The sequence below is a fragment of the Gadus morhua genome, chromosome 6 (genome assembly GCF_902167405.1).
Source record: "Gadus morhua chromosome 6, gadMor3.0, whole genome shotgun sequence".
NCBI classification, from domain to species: domain Eukaryota; kingdom Metazoa; phylum Chordata; class Actinopteri; order Gadiformes; family Gadidae; genus Gadus; species Gadus morhua.
Window position 1 is genome coordinate 8,119,471 of NC_044053.1, and position 17,018 is coordinate 8,136,488.

At 44.0% G+C, this 17,018-nt stretch overlaps 1 protein-coding gene across 1 annotated transcript in view; it reads left to right on the forward strand.

Annotated features, from left to right (window-relative positions):
- LOC115546127 (nuclear receptor subfamily 5 group A member 2) overlaps positions 1-17,018 on the forward strand; it is a 30,937-nt gene that overhangs the window by 758 nt on the left and 13,161 nt on the right. The window lies entirely within an intron of this gene.

Genomic DNA, 17,018 nt, shown 5'->3' on the forward strand with positions numbered 1-17,018 from the left:
AATATTGGTTTATTAGCTAAATTAGACGTGGAATATCAAAAATCCAAAGAAATCCAAAATTAGACATCGGATCGAGTCCAAATTTTACACACATGTTGGTGCTAACATTTATGTCGTTCGATAAAAAAATCGGAAAATTTCGCCATTAGGGGGCGCAATAAACAAGGAAATTGTATATCTTCTACAAAATTTCGCCGCGAATACGCTACACTGACTTCTCGCTACTCCTACCACAGTCAAATCCTTTGTATCCACAGGTTCAGGGTAGCGTTTTGAACACATGCTTCGCGTTGTGCCGGCGAAACGCACATTTCTTGTCGCGTTGTGCCGGCGAAATGCACACTTCTTGGACCCCTGCATAACTGCTTGCAGTTCTAGTTATTATACTATACGCCTTAGAAGTGGTACCACAGCCCAAACCGTAAATGGTGCCGACACGCCAATTGCATGACTAGATCCAGGTCCGGCACCGCTACTCAGATAACCAAATCCAGACACGCCGGCCACTAGGTGGCGCTATACCAAGGACAGACGCGTTTGGGGCTATAACTCCCACACCGAACCTCCCAGAGTCCAAAAACTTGTACACACAGATGCACTGGAGTCTGCTGCATCTTTTGGCCTAGGCCACGCCGATTTGCGTCTGGGAATATTTTTCGCTATATCGCGAAAACCGCAAAAAATATTTTTCGCTACTCCTCCCACATTTCTCGACCAATTGACACAAAACTTTGCACACGACATCTTCAGACCTACACGAAAATAATTCCTGCATTACTTTTTTGATCCGTCCTTCGATAACGAAACGGTAGCGTTTTGAATATTGGTTTATTAGCTAAATTAGACGTGGAATATCAAAAATCCAAAGAAATCCAAAATTAGACATCGGATCGAGTCCACATTTTACACACATGTTGGTGCTAACCTTAATGTCGTTCGATAAAAATTTCGGAAAATTTCGCCATTAGGGGGCGCAATAAACAAGGAAATTGTATATCTTCTACAAAATTTCGCCGCGAAAACGCTACACTGACTTCTCGCTACTCCTACCACAGTCAAATCCTTTGTATCCACAGGTTCAGGGTAGCGTTTTGAACACATGCTTCGCGTTGTGCCGGCGAAACGCACATTTCTTGTCGCGTTGTGCCGGCGAAATGCACACTTCTTGGACCCCTGCATAACTGCTTGCAGTTCTAGTTATTCTTATACTTCCTACCAAGAAAGTGGTACTACAGCCCAAACCGTAAATGGTGCACACACGCCAATTACATGACTAGATCCAGGTACGTGAAGACTATGCAGACGACCAAATCCAGACCTGCCGGCCACTAGGTGGCGCTATACCAAGGAATACACGTTTGGGGCTATAACTCCCACACCGAACCTCCCACATTCAAAACCTTGTACACACAGATTCACTGGAGTCTGCTGCATCTTTTGGCATAGGCCACGCCCATTTGCGTCTAGAATTTTTTTTCGCAAAATCGCGAAAACCGCAAAACTGTTTTCTCGCTACTCCTCCCACATTTCTCGACCAATCAACACCAAACTTTGCACACGGCATCATCAGACGCACCCGCAAAGAAACCCTCAGAGAGTTTTTTGATCCGACTTTCGACGACGAAACGGTAGCGTTTTGAATATTGGTTTATTAGCTAAATTAGACGTGGAAAATCAAAAATCCAAAGAAATCCAAAATTAGACATCGGAACGAGTCCAAATTGTACACACATGTTGGTGCCAACCTTAATGTCGTACGATAAAAATTTCGGATAATTACGCCATTAGGGGGCGCAATAAACGAGGAAATTGTATATCTTCTTATTGGCCCAAGGAATGTTCTTCAAACTCAAGGGAAACCGTCAAGGGGCAAACCCGAGTCTATATAGAAAATATGACCAAGAATTATTAATGTGGGCGGGAGTTATTTGGCAAAGGAAAATTGTCTTTGGAAAACTTCGCCACAGGGCGGCGCCAAAAAACCACCACATTGTCTATCTCCTAGTTGGCCAAGGGAATGTTCTGAAAACGCGTTTTAGGCTATAACTCCCACACCGAAGCTCCCACAGTCAAAACCTTTATATCCACATGTTGTTCACGGTAGCGTTTTGAATACTTGCTTCGCGTTGTGCCGGCAAAATGCACATTTCTTGTCGCGTTGTGCCGGCGAAATGCACACTTCTTGGACCCCTGCATAACTGCTTGCAGTTCTAGTTATTATACTTACCCCCCTAAAAGTGGTACCACAGCCCAAACCGTAAATGGTGCACACACGCCAATTACATGACTAGATCCAGATCTCTTCGGACTACGCAGACGACAAAATCCAGACACGCCGGTCACTAGGTGGCGCTATACCAAGGAATACGCGTTTGGGGCTATAACTCCCACACCGAACCTCCCACATTCAAAACCTTGTACACACAGCTTCACTGGAGTCTGCTGCATCTTTTGGCATAGGCCACGCCCATTTGCGTCTATAATTTTTTTTCGCAAAATCACGAAAACCGCAAAACTGTTTTTTCCCTACTCCTCCCACATTTCTTGACCAATCGACACAAAACTTTGCACACGACATCTTCAGACGCACACGCAAAGAATGCATGAAACACTTTTTAGATGCGACCTTTGACGACGAAACGGTATCGTTTTTAATATTTGTTTATTAGCTAAATTAGACGTGAAAAATCCAAAATCCAAAAAAAACCAAAATTACACATCGGATCGAGTCCAAATTTAACACACATGTTAGCGCCACCCTTAACGACGTTCGAATAAAAATTCGGAAAATTACGCCCTAAGGGGGCGCTATAAACGGGGAAATTGTATATCTTCTAATTGGCCAAAGGAATGTTGTTCAAACTATGAGGGAACCATCACGGGGCAAACCCGAGTCTATATAAAAATTATGGTCAAGAATTATTAATGTGGGCGGGAGTTATTTGGAAAAGGAAAATTGTCTTTGGAAAATTTCGCCACAAGAGGGCGCAAAAAAACGACGAAATAATACATCTCCTAATCGCCAATGGAATGTTCTGAAAACGCGTTTTGGGCTATAACTCCCACACCGAAGCTCCCACAGTCAAAACCTTTATATCCACATGTTGTTCACGGTAGCGTTTTGAATACTTGCTTTGCGTTGTGCCGGCGAAATGCACATTTCTTGTTATACTACCTCCCCGTGAAAGTGGAACCACAGCCCAAACCGTAAATGGCGCACACGCGCCAATTGCATGACTAGATCCAGAATCGGCACCGCTACTCAGATAACAAAATCCAGACACGCCGGTCACTAGGTGGCGCTATACCAAGGAATACGCGTTTGGGGCTATAACTCCCACACCGAACCTCCCAGAGTCCAAAAACTTTTACACACAGATGCACTGGAGTCTGCTGCATCTTTTGGCCTAGGCCACGCCCATTTGCGTCTATGAATATTTTTCGCTAAATCGCGAAAACCGCAAAAATGTTTTTTCGCTACTCCTCCCACATTTCTTGACCAATCGACACAAAACTTTGCACACGACATCTTCAGACCTACACCAAAAGAATGCATCAAACACTTTTTTGATCCGACCTTTGACGATGAAACGGTAGCGTTTTGAATATTGGTTTATGAGCTAAATTAGACGTGGAAAATCAAAAATCCAAAAAATTCAAAATTACACATCGGAACGAGTCCAAATTGTGCACACATGTTGGTGCTAACCTTAATGTCGTACGATAAAAATTTCGGAAAATTTCGCCATTAGGGGGCGCAATAAACGAGGAAATTGTATATCTTCTACAAAATTTCGCCGCAAAAACGCTACACTGACTTCTCGCTACTCCTACCACAGTCAAATCCTTTGTATCCACAGGTTCAGGGTAGCGTTTTGAACACATGCTTCGCGTTGTGCCGGCGAAACGCACATTTCTTGTCGCGTTGTGCCGGCGAAATGCACACTTCTTGGACCCCTGCATAACTGCTTGCAGTTCTAGTTATTAGGGGTCCAAGCCAACAGGTTGGATCCCTATTGTTTTTGTAAGGATTTTTTTTATTATTTTTCCCCCCTAGAAGTGGTACTACAGCCCAAACCGTAAATGGTGCACACACGCCAATTGCATGACTAGATCCAGGTCCGTGAACACTACGCAGATAACAAAATCCAGACACGCCGGTCCCTAGGTGGCGCTATACCAAGGAATACGCGTTTGGGGCTATAACTCCCACACCGAACCTCCCAGAGTCCAAAAACTTGTACACACAGATGCACTGGAGTCTGCTGCATCTTTTGGCATAGGCCACGCCCATTTGCGTCTAGAATTTTTTTTCGCAAGATCGCGAAAACCGCAAAACTTTTTTTTCGCTACTCCTCCCACATTTCTCGACCAATTGACACCAAACTTTGCACACGGCATCTTCAGACGCACACGCAAAGAAATGGTAGACAGTTTTTTGATCCAACCTTCGACGACGAAACGTTAGAGTTTTGAATATTTGTTTATTAGCTAAATTAGACGTGGAAAATTAAAAATCCAAAAAAATCCAAAATTAGACATCGGATCGAGTCCAAATTCTACACACATGTTGGTGCTAACCTTAATGACGTTCGATAAAAATTTCGGAATATTTCGCCATTAGGGGGCGCAATAAACGAGGAAATTGTATATCTTCTACAAAATTTCGCCGCGAAAACGCTACACTGACTTCTCGCTACTCCTACTACAGTCAAATCCTTTGTATCCACAGGTTCAGGGTAGCGTTTTGAACACATGCTTCGCGTTCTGCCGGCGAAACGCACATTTCTTGTCGCGTTGTGCCGGCGAAATGCACACTTCTTGGACCCCTGCATAACTGCTTGCAGTTCTAGTTATTATTATTTCCCTCTAGAAGTGGGCCCACAGCCCAAACCGTAAATGGTGCCGACACGCCAATTGCATGACTAGATCCAGGTCCGTGAACATTACGCAGACCACAAAAATACAGACACGCCAGCCACTAGGTGGCGCTATACCAAGGGAAAACGCGTTTGGGGCTATAACTCCCACACCGAACCTCCCACAGTCCAAAAACTTGTACACACATATTCACTGGAGTCTGTTGCAACTATTGGCATAGGCCACGCCCATTTGCGTCTATAATTTTTTTTCGCAAAATCGCGAAAACCGCAAAACTGTATTTTCCCTACTCCTCCCACATTTCTTGACCAATCGACACCAAACTTTGCACACGGCATCTTCAGACGCACACGCATAGAATTGATAGACACTTTTTTGATCGGACCTTCGACGACGAAACGGTAGCGTTTTGAATATTGGTTTATGAGCTAAATTAGACGTGGAAAATCAAAAATCCAAAGAAATCCAAAATTAGGCATCGGAACGAGTCCAAATTTTACAGACATGTTGGTGCTAACATTAATGACGTTCGATAAAAATTTCGGAAAATTTCGCCATTAGGGGGCGCAATAAACGAGGAAATTGTATATCTTCTAATTGGCCAAAGGAATGTTCTTCAAACTCAAGGGAAACCATCAAGGGGCAAACCCGAGTCTATATAGAAAATATGGCCAAGAATTATTAATATGGGCGGGAGTTATTTGGCAAAGGAAAATTGTCTTTGGAAAATTTCGCCACAGGGCGGCGCCAAAAAACGACGACATTGTCTATCTCCTATTTGGCCAATGGAATGTTCTGAAAACGAGTTTTAGGCTATAACTCCCACACCGAAGCTCCCACAGTCAAAACCTTTATATCCACATGTTGTTCACGGTAGCGTTTTGAATACTTGCTTGGCGTTGTGCCGGCGAAATGCCCATTTCTTGTCGCGTTGTGCCGGCGAAATGCACACTTCTTGGACCCCTGCATAACTGCTTGCAGTTCTAGTTAGGGGTCCAAGCCAACAGGTTGGATCCCTATTGTTTTTGTAAGGATTTTTCTTCCTATTATTATTATTATTATACTTACCCCCCTAAAAGTGGTACCACAGCCCAAACCGTAAATGGTGCCCACACGCCGATTACATGACTAGATCCAGATCTCTTCGGACTACGCAGACGACAAAATCCAGACACGCCGGTCCCTAGGTGGCGCTATACCAAGGAATACGCGTTTGGGGCTATAACTCCCACATCGAACCTCCCACAGTCCAAAAACTTGTACACACAGATGCACTGGAGTCTGCTGCATCTTTTGGCATAGGCCACGCCCATTTGCGTCTAGAATTTTTTTTCGCAAAATCGCGAAAACCGCAAAACTGTTTTTTCGCTACTCCTCCCACATTTCTCGACCAATTGACACAAAACTTTGCACACGGCATCTTCAGACCTACACGAAAATAATTGCTGAATTTATTTTTTGATCCGACCTTCGACGACGAAACGGTATCGTTTTTAATATTTGTTTATTAGCTAAATTAGACGTGAAAAATCCAAAATCCAAAAAAATCCAAAATTACACATCGGATCGAGTCCAAATTTAACACACATGTTAGCGCCACCCTTAACGACGTTCGAATAAAAATTCGGAAAATTACGCCCTAAGGGGGCGCTATAAACGAGGAAATTGTATATCTTCTAATTGGCCAAAGGAATGTTCTTCAAACTCAAGGGAAACCATCAAGGGGCAAACCCGAGTCTATATAGAAAATATGGCCAAGAATTATTAATATGGGCGGGAGTTATTTGGCAAAGGAAAATTGTCTTTGGAAAATTTCGCCACATGGCGGCGCCAAAAAACGACGACATTGTCTATCTCCTATTTGGCCAATGGAATGTTCTGAAAACGCGTTTTAGGCTATAACTCCCACACCGAAGCTCCCACAGTCAAAACCTTTATATCCACATGTTGTTCACGGTAGCGTTTTGAATACTTGCTTCGCGTTGTGGTGGCGAAATGCACATCTCTTGTCGCGTTGTGCCGGCGAAATGCACACTTCTTGGACCCCTGCATAACTGCTTGCAGTTCTAGTTCCTATTATTAGGGGTCCAAGCCAACAGGTTGGATCCCTATTGTTTTTGTAAGGATTATTATTCTTCCCCCCTTGAAAGTGATACTACAGCCCAAACCGTAAATGGTGCACCCGCGCCAATTGCATGACTTGATCCAGAATCGGCACCGCTACTCAGATAACAAAATCCAGACACGCCGGCCCCTAGGTGGCGCTATACCAAAGAATACGCGTTTGGGGCTATAACTCCCACACCGAACCTCCCACAGTCAAAAACTTGTACCCACATATTCACTGGAGTCTGCTGCATCTTTTGGCATAGGCCACGCCCATTTGCGTCTATAATTTTTTTTCGCAAAATCGCGAAAACCGCAAAACAGTTTTTTCCCTACTCCTCCCACATTTCTTGACCAATCGACACCAAACTTTGCACACGACATCTTCAGACGCACACGCAAAGAATGCACGAAACACTTTTTTGATGCGACCTTTGACGTCGAAACTGTAGCGTTTTGAATATTGGTTTATTAGCTAAATTAGACGTGGAATATCAAAAATCCAAAGAAATCCAAAATTAGACATCGGATCGAGTCCAAGTTTTACACGCATGTTGGTTTTAACCTTAATGTCGTTCGATAAAAAATTCGGAAAATTTCGCCATTAGGGGGCGCAATAAACGAGGAAATTGTATATCTTCTACAAAATTTCGCCGCGAAAACGCTACACTGGCTTCTCGCTACTCCTACCACAGTCAAATCCTTTGTATCCACAGGTTCAGGGTAGCGTTTTGAACACATGCTTCGCGTTGTGCCGGCGAAACGCACATTTCTTGTCGCGTTGTGCCGGCGAAATGCACACTTCTTGGACCCCTGCATAACTGCTTGCAGTTCTAGTTATTAGGGGTCCAAGCCAACAGGTTGGATCCCTATTGTTTTTGTAAGGATTTTTTTTATTATTTTTCCCCCCTAGAAGTGGTACTACAGCCCAAACCGTAAATGGTGCACACACGCCAATTGCATGACTAGATCCAGGTCCGTGAACACTACGCAGATAACAAAATCCAGACACGCCGGTCCCTAGGTGGCGCTATACCAAGGAATACGCGTTTGGGGCTATAACTCCCACACCGAACCTCCCAGAGTCCAAAAACTTGTACACACAGATGCACTGGAGTCTGCTGCATCTTTTGGCATAGGCCACGCCCATTTGCGTCTAGAATTTTTTTTCGCAAGATCGCGAAAACCGCAAAACTTTTTTTTCGCTACTCCTCCCACATTTCTCGACCAATTGACACCAAACTTTGCACACGGCATCTTCAGACGCACACGCAAAGAAATGGTAGACAGTTTTTTGATCCAACCTTCGACGACGAAACGTTAGAGTTTTGAATATTTGTTTATTAGCTAAATTAGACGTGGAAAATTAAAAATCCAAAAAAATCCAAAATTAGACATCGGATCGAGTCCAAATTCTACACACATGTTGGTGCTAACCTTAATGACGTTCGATAAAAATTTCGGAATATTTCGCCATTAGGGGGCGCAATAAACGAGGAAATTGTATATCTTCTACAAAATTTCGCCGCGAAAACGCTACACTGACTTCTCGCTACTCCTACTACAGTCAAATCCTTTGTATCCACAGGTTCAGGGTAGCGTTTTGAACACATGCTTCGCGTTCTGCCGGCGAAACGCACATTTCTTGTCGCGTTGTGCCGGCGAAATGCACACTTCTTGGACCCCTGCATAACTGCTTGCAGTTCTAGTTATTATTATTTCCCTCTAGAAGTGGGCCCACAGCCCAAACCGTAAATGGTGCCGACACGCCAATTGCATGACTAGATCCAGGTCTCGTGAACATTACGCAGACCACAAAATACAGACACGCCAGCCACTAGGTGGCGCTATACCAAGGGAAAACGCGTTTGGGGCTATAACTCCCACACCGAACCTCCCACAGTCCAAAAACTTGTACACACATATTCACTGGAGTCTGTTGCAACTATTGGCATAGGCCACGCCCATTTGCGTCTATAATTTTTTTTCGCAAAATCGCGAAAACCGCAAAACTGTATTTTCCCTACTCCTCCCACATTTCTTGACCAATCGACACCAAACTTTGCACACGGCATCTTCAGACGCACACGCATAGAATTGATAGACACTTTTTTGATCGGACCTTCGACGACGAAACGGTAGCGTTTTGAATATTGGTTTATGAGCTAAATTAGACGTGGAAAATCAAAAATCCAAAGAAATCCAAAATTAGGCATCGGAACGAGTCCAAATTTTACAGACATGTTGGTGCTAACATTAATGACGTTCGATAAAAATTTCGGAAAATTTCGCCATTAGGGGGCGCAATAAACGAGGAAATTGTATATCTTCTAATTGGCCAAAGGAATGTTCTTCAAACTCAAGGGAAACCATCAAGGGGCAAACCCGAGTCTATATAGAAAATATGGCCAAGAATTATTAATATGGGCGGGAGTTATTTGGCAAAGGAAAATTGTCTTTGGAAAATTTCGCCACAGGGCGGCGCCAAAAAACGACGACATTGTCTATCTCCTATTTGGCCAATGGAATGTTCTGAAAACGAGTTTTAGGCTATAACTCCCACACCGAAGCTCCCACAGTCAAAACCTTTATATCCACATGTTGTTCACGGTAGCGTTTTGAATACTTGCTTGGCGTTGTGCCGGCGAAATGCCCATTTCTTGTCGCGTTGTGCCGGCGAAATGCACACTTCTTGGACCCCTGCATAACTGCTTGCAGTTCTAGTTAGGGGTCCAAGCCAACAGGTTGGATCCCTATTGTTTTTGTAAGGATTTTTCTTCCTATTATTATTAGGGGTCCAAGCCAACAGGTTGGATCCCTATTGTTTTTGTAAGGATTATTATTAGGGGTCCAAGCCAACAGGTTGGATCCCTATTGTTTTTGTAGTGTTTATTATTATTATACTTACCTCCCTAAAAGTGTGCCCACAGCCCAAACCGTAAATGGTGCCGACACGCCAATTGCATGACTAGATCCAGATCCGTGGGGACTACGCAGACGACAAAATCCAGACATGCCGGCCACTAGGTGGCGCTATACCAAGGAATACGCGTTTGGGGCTATAACTCCCACACCGAACCTCCCACAGTCAAAAACTTGTACGCACATATGCACTGGAGTCTGCTGCATCTTTTGGCATAGGCCACGCCCATTTGCGTCTATAATTTTTTTTCGCAAAATCGCAAAAACCGCAAAACTGTTTTTTCCCTACTCCTCCCACATTTCTTGACCAATCGACACCAAACTTTGCACACGGCATCTTCAGACACACACGCAAAGAATGCTTGAACACTTTTTTGATCCGACCCTCGACGACGAAACGGTAGCGTTTTGAACATTGGTTTATTAGCTACGTTTTACGCCGAAACGCAAAAATTCAAAAAATACCAAAATTAGACTTCGGATCAAGCCCAAATTTTAGACGCATGTCGGTGTTACCCTTAATGGCGTTCAATAAAAAAAACGGAATTTTTCGCCATTAGGGGGCGCAATAAACGAGGAAATTGTATATCTTCTAATTGGCCAGAGGAATGTTCTTCAAACTATAAGGGAACCATCAAGGGGCAAACCCGAGTCTATATAGAAAATATGGCCAAGAATTATTAATGTGGGCGGGAGTTATTTGGCAAAGGAAAATTGTCTTTGGAAAATGTCGCCACAGGGCGGTGCCAAAAAACGACGACATTGTCTATCTCCTATTTGGCCAATGGAATGTTCTGAAAACGAGTTTTAGGCTATAACTCCCACACCGAAGCTCCCACAGTCAAAACCTTTATATCCACAGGTTCAGGGTAGCGATTTGAATACTTGCTTCGCGTTCTGCCGGCGAAACGCACATTTCTTTTCGCGTTGTGCCGGCGAAATGCACACTTCTTGGACCCCTGCATAACTGCTTGCAGTTCTAGTTATTCTTATACTTCCTACCAAGAAAGTGGTACCACAGCCCTGACCGTAAATGGTGCCGACATGCCAATTGCATGACTAGATCCAGGTCCGTGAAGACTATTCAGACGACAAAATCCAGACACGCCGGCCACTAGGTGGCGCTATACCAAGGAATACGCGTTTGCGGCTATAACTCCCACACCGAACCTCCCAGAGTCCAAAAACTTGTACACACAGATGCACTGGAGTCTGCTGCATCTTTTGGCCTAGGCCACGCCCATTTGCGTCTGGGAATATTTTTTGCTAAATCGCGAAAACCCCAAAACTGTTTTTTCGCTACTTCTCCCATATTTCTTGACCAATCGACACCAAACTTTGCACACGACATCTTCAGACACACACGCAAAGAATGCATGAAACACTTTTTTGATCCGACCTTCGACGACGAAACGGTAGCGTTTTGAATATTGGTTTATTAGCTAAATTAGACGTGGAATAGCAAAAATCCAAAGAAATCCAAAATGAGACATCGGATCGAGTCCAAATTTTACACACATGTTGGTACTAACCTTAATGTCGTCCGATAAAAAAATCGGAAATTTTCGCCATAAGGGGGCGCAATAAACGAGGTAATTGTATATCTTCTCATTTGCCAGAGGAATGTTCTTCAAACTCAAGGGAAACCATCAAGGGGCAATCCCTAGTCTATATAGACAATATGGCCAAGAATTATTAATGTGGGCGGGAGTTATTTGGAAAAGGAAAATTGTCTTTGGAAAAATTCGCCACAAGGGGGTGCAAAAAAACGACGACATTGTCTATCTCCTATTTGGCCAATGGAATGTTCTGAAAACGCGTTTCAGGCTATAACTCCCACACCGAAGCTCCCACAGTCAAAACCTTTATATCCACATGTTGTTCACGGTAGCGTTTTGAATACTTGCTTCGCGTTGTGCCGGCGAAACGCACATTTCTTGTCGCGTTGTGCCGGCGAAATGCACACTTCTTGGACCCCTGCATAACTGCTTGCAGTTCTAGTTATTATTCTTACCCCCCTAAAAGTGGGCCCACACCCCAAACCGTAAATGGTGCCGACACGCAAATTGCATGACTAGGTCCAGATCTGTTCGGACTAAGCAGACGACAAAATCCAGACCTGCCGGCCACTAGGTGGCGCTATAACAAGAAAATCGCGTTTGGGGCTATAACTCCCACACCGAACCTCCCACATTCAAAACCTTGAACACACAGATTCACTGGAGTCTGATGCATCTTTTGGCATAGGCCACGCCCATTTGCGTCTATAATTTTTTTTCGCAAAATCGCGAAAACCGCAAAACTGTTTTTTCCCTACTCCGCCCACATTTCTTGACCAATCGACACCAAACTTTGCACACGACATCGTCAGACGCACACGAAAAGAAAAACTATATACTTTTTTGATCCGACCTTCGACTACGAAACGGTAGCGTTTTGAATATTGCTTTATTAGCTACGTTTTACGTCGATACGCAAAAATTCAGAAAATACCAAAATTAGACATCGGATCAAGTCCAAATTTTAGACACATGTCGGTGCTACCCTTAATGGCGTTCAATAAAGAATTCGGAATATTTCGCCATTAGGGGGCGCAATAAACGAGGAAATTGTATATCTTCTAATTGGCCAAAGGAATGTTCTTCAAACTCAAGGGAAACCATCAAGGGGCAAACCCGAATCTATATAGAAAATATGGCCAAGAATTATTAATGTGGGCGGGAGTTTTTGGCAAAGGAAAATTGTCTTTGGAAAATGTCGCCACAGGGCGGCGCCAAAAAACGACGACATTGTCTATCTCCTATTTGGCCAATGTTCTGAAAATGCGTTTTAGGCTATAACTCCCACACCGAAGCTCCCACAGTCAAAACCTTTATATCCACATGTTGTTCACGGTAGCGTTTGAATACTTGCTTCGCATTGTGCCGGCGAAACGCACATTTCTTGTCGCGTTGTGCCGGCGAAATGCACACTTCTTGGACCCCTGCATAACTGCTTGCAGTTCTAGTTAGGGGTCCAAGCCAACAGGTTGGATCCCTATTGTTTTTGTAAGGATTTTTCCTATTATACTTACCTCCCTAAAAGTGGGACCACAGCCCAAACCGTAAATGGTGCCGACACGCCAATTGCATGACTAGATCCAGATCTCTTCGGACTATGCAGACGACAAAATCCAGACCCGCCGGTCACTAGGTGGCGCTATACCAAGGAATACGCGTTTGGGGCTATAACTCCCACACCGAACCTCCCACATTCAAAACCTTGTACACACAGATTCACTGGAGTCTGCTGCATCTTTTGGCATAGGCCACGCCCATTTGCGTCTAGAATTTTTTTTCGCAAAATCGCGAAAACCGCAAAACTGTTTTTTCGCTACTCCTCCCACATTTCTCGACCAATCAACACCAAACTTTGCACTCCGCATCTTCAGACGCACACGCAAAGAAACCCTCAGACAGTTTTTTGATCCGACTTTCGACGACGAAACGGTAGCGTTTTGAATATTGGTTTATGAGCTAAATTAGACGTGAAATATCAAAAATCCAAAGAAATCCAAAATTAGACATCGGATCGAGTCCAAATTTTACAGACATGTTGGTGTTAACGTTAATGTCGTTCGATAAAAAATTCGGAAAATTCTATTGTTTTTGTAAGGATTTTTTTTATTATTATTCCCGCGCTAAAAGTGGGCCCACAGCCCAAACCGTAAATGGTGCCGACACGCCAATTGCATGACTTCATCCAGGTCCGGCACCGCTACTCAGATAACAAAATCCAGACACGCCGGCCACTAGGTGGCGCTATACCAAGGAAAGACGCGTTTGGGGCTATAACTCCCACACCGAACCTCCCACATTCAAAACCTTGTACACACATATTCACTGGAGTCTGCTGCATCTTTTGGCATAGGCCACGCCCATTTGCGTCCATAATTCTTTTTCGCAAAATCGCGAAAACCCCAAAACTGTTTTTTCCCTACTCCTCCCACATTTCTTGACCAATCGACACCAAACTTTGCACACGACATCTTCAGACGCACACGCAAAGAAAGCACGAAACACTTTTTTGATCCGTCCTTCGATAACGAAACGGTAGCGTTTTGAATATTGGTTTATTAGCTAAATTAGACGTGGAATATCAAAAATCCAAAGAAATCCAAAATTAGACATCGGATCGAGTCCAAATTTGACACACATGTTGGTGTTAACCTTAATGTCGTTCGATAAAAAATTCGGAAAAATTCGCCATCAGGGGGCGCAATAAACGAGGAAATTGTATATCGTCTGCAAAATTTCGCCGCGAAAACGCTACACTGACTTCTCGCTACTCCTACCACAGTCAAATCCTTTGTATCCACAGGTTCAGGGTAGCGTTTTGAACACATGCTTCGCTTTGTGCCGGCGAAACGCACATTTCTTGTCGCGTTGTGCCGGCGAAATGCACACTTCTTGGACCCCTGCATAACTGCCTGCAGTTCTAGTTATTATTATACTTACCCCCCTAAAAGTGGTACCACAGCCCAAACCGTAAATGGTGCCCACACGCCGATTACATGACTAGATCCAGATCTCTTCGGACTACGCAGACGACAAAATCCAGACACGCCGGTCCCTAGGTGGCGCTATACCAAGGAATACGCGTTTGGGGCTATAACTCCCACATCGAACCTCCCACAGTCCAAAAACTTGTACACACAGATGCACTGGAGTCTGCTGCATCTTTTGGCATAGGCCACGCCCATTTGCGTCTAGAATTTTTTTTCGCAAAATCGCGAAAACCGCAAAACTGTTTTTTCGCTACTCCTCCCACATTTCTCGACCAATTGACACAAAACTTTGCACACGGCATCTTCAGACCTACACGAAAATAATTGCTGAATTTATTTTTTGATCCGACCTTCGACGACGAAACGGTATCGTTTTTAATATTTGTTTATTAGCTAAATTAGACGTGAAAAATCCAAAATCCAAAAAAATCCAAAATTACACATCGGATCGAGTCCAAATTTAACACACATGTTAGCGCCACCCTTAACGACGTTCGAATAAAAATTCGGAAAATTACGCCCTAAGGGGGCGCTATAAACGAGGAAATTGTATATCTTCTAATTGGCCAAAGGAATGTTCTTCAAACTCAAGGGAAACCATCAAGGGGCAAACCCGAGTCTATATAGAAAATATGGCCAAGAATTATTAATATGGGCGGGAGTTATTTGGCAAAGGAAAATTGTCTTTGGAAAATTTCGCCACATGGCGGCGCCAAAAAACGACGACATTGTCTATCTCCTATTTGGCCAATGGAATGTTCTGAAAACGCGTTTTAGGCTATAACTCCCACACCGAAGCTCCCACAGTCAAAACCTTTATATCCACATGTTGTTCACGGTAGCGTTTTGAATACTTGCTTCGCGTTGTGGTGGCGAAATGCACATCTCTTGTCGCGTTGTGCCGGCGAAATGCACACTTCTTGGACCCCTGCATAACTGCTTGCAGTTCTAGTTCCTATTATTAGGGGTCCAAGCCAACAGGTTGGATCCCTATTGTTTTTGTAAGGATTATTATTCTTCCCCCCTTGAAAGTGATACTACAGCCCAAACCGTAAATGGTGCACCCGCGCCAATTGCATGACTTGATCCAGAATCGGCACCGCTACTCAGATAACAAAATCCAGACACGCCGGCCCCTAGGTGGCGCTATACCAAAGAATACGCGTTTGGGGCTATAACTCCCACACCGAACCTCCCACAGTCAAAAACTTGTACCCACATATTCACTGGAGTCTGCTGCATCTTTTGGCATAGGCCACGCCCATTTGCGTCTAGAATTTTTTTTCGCAAAATCGCGAAAACCGCAAAACAGTTTTTTCCCTACTCCTCCCACATTTCTTGACCAATCGACACCAAACTTTGCACACGACATCTTCAGACGCACACGCAAAGAATGCACGAAACACTTTTTTGATGCGACCTTTGACGTCGAAACTGTAGCGTTTTGAATATTGGTTTATTAGCTAAATTAGACGTGGAATATCAAAAATCCAAAGAAATCCAAAATTAGACATCGGATCGAGTCCAAGTTTTACACGCATGTTGGTTTTAACCTTAATGTCGTTCGATAAAAAATTCGGAAAATTTCGCCATTAGGGGGCGCAATAAACGAGGAAATTGTATATCTTCTACAAAATTTCGCCGCGAAAACGCTACACTGGCTTCTCGCTACTCCTACCACAGTCAAATCCTTTGTATCCACAGGTTCAGGGTAGCGTTTTGAACACATGCTTCACGTTGTGCCGGCAAAACGCACATTTCTTGTCGCGTTGTCCCGGCGAAATGCACACTTCTTGTTAGGGGTCCAAGCCAACAGGTTGGATCCCTATTGTTTTTGTAAGGATTTTTATTATACTTCCCATCTAGAAGTGGTACCACAGCCCAAACCGTAAATGGTGCACACGCGCCAATTGCATCACTAGATCCAGGTCCGTGAACACTACGCAGACGACAAAATCCAGACATGCCGGCCACTAGGTGGCGCTATACCAAGGAATACGCGTTTTGGGCTATAACTCCCACACAGAACCTCCAAGAGTCCAAAAACTTGTACACACAGATGCACTGGAGTCTGCTGCATCTTTTGGCCTAGGCCACGCCCATTTGCGTCTGGAAATATTTTTCGCAAAATCGCGAAAACCGCAAAACTGTTTTTTCGCTACTCCTCCCACATTTCTTGACCAATCGACACCAAACTTTGCACACGACATCTTCAGACGCACACGCAAAGAATGCATGAAACACTTTTTTGATGCGACCTTTGACGACGAAACTGTAGCGTTTTGAATATTGGTTTATGAGCTAAATTAGACGTGGAAAATCAAAAATCCAAAGAAATCCAAAATTAGACATCGGAACGAGTCCAAATTGTGCACACATGTTGGTGCTAACCTTAATGTCGTACGATAAAAATTTCGGAAAATTTCGCCATTAGGGGGCGCAATAAACGAGGAAATTGTATATCTTCTACAAAATTTCGCCGCGAAAACGCTACACTGACTTCTCGCTACTCCTACCACAGTCAAATCCTTTGTATCCACAGGTTCAGGGAAGCGTTTTGAAC